The following is an 877-nucleotide window of genomic DNA, read 5'->3' as shown; positions in this document are numbered from 1 at the left end:
TGACAGGCTCAAGGGTGTATGATACAACACAGGGAATACAGACAATATTTTATAGTAACTGTATATGGAAAGTAACCCTTAAAATTGTATACAACTAAAAAAATTTTTAAATGACAACCTAAAAAGAAAAAGGCAGCTAGAATATATATATATATTTACGCACTGAAGGTGAATAGGTTAAATAGGGGAGAAAAATAACAGAAATAAAAGATATTCATTCTTGAGGAATGAATATGGATAAGACGATAATGAGGAGTCTAAATACATTTGTGGGCCTCACATGGTCTGGTATCCATGCAAAGGTGCACCCTAAGAAGCACAGTCTTGGGACTGTAGATTATTTAATGAAACTCCCCTCCTTACTTGTGCCTCCTGAGAACAGTAAAGGAACCCCATGCACACGGATCAGCAACACTTCTCCAAACCTCCTTCCTATATTATAGCAAATCACCAAACACTCTTAAGCCTAAGCTCAAGGGGTTTTCTTCCTCTATTCTTACTCCTTTTCCCCCAGTTCTTTATCTTGTAGGTCCATTCTATTAGCTGTCCTCTTGCCTCTGACCTGCTTCTTGTGATTTTCATGTTTCCCTGGAAGAAGATGAGCTCAGGGCCTTCACATGCTGCCATTTTGACCCTTCTGTTCGCCCCTACCCTGATCTTCTTCTTGCTTATGATTTTGTCTCATAAAAGATCAGGAAACTGGAGTCATTAAGACTCTCTAAGTGGGTATAGATGATGACAGAGGAAGCTGTGTGTGTACGTTTGGGGAGGGGGCACAGGGAACAATCCCATGTTCCTAAAACACCACAGAATCAAAGTGAAAGAATCCCTTTTTTCCATGAAGAGGTTTCTCCTTTCTCACCACACAGCAGCTTTG

This window comes from Dama dama, chromosome 24, assembly GCF_033118175.1.
Source record: "Dama dama isolate Ldn47 chromosome 24, ASM3311817v1, whole genome shotgun sequence".
In the NCBI taxonomy this organism is placed as follows: Eukaryota; Metazoa; Chordata; class Mammalia; order Artiodactyla; family Cervidae; genus Dama; species Dama dama.
The sequence above is the reverse complement of the archived record's forward strand: the minus strand, read 5'-3'. Positions refer to the sequence as shown.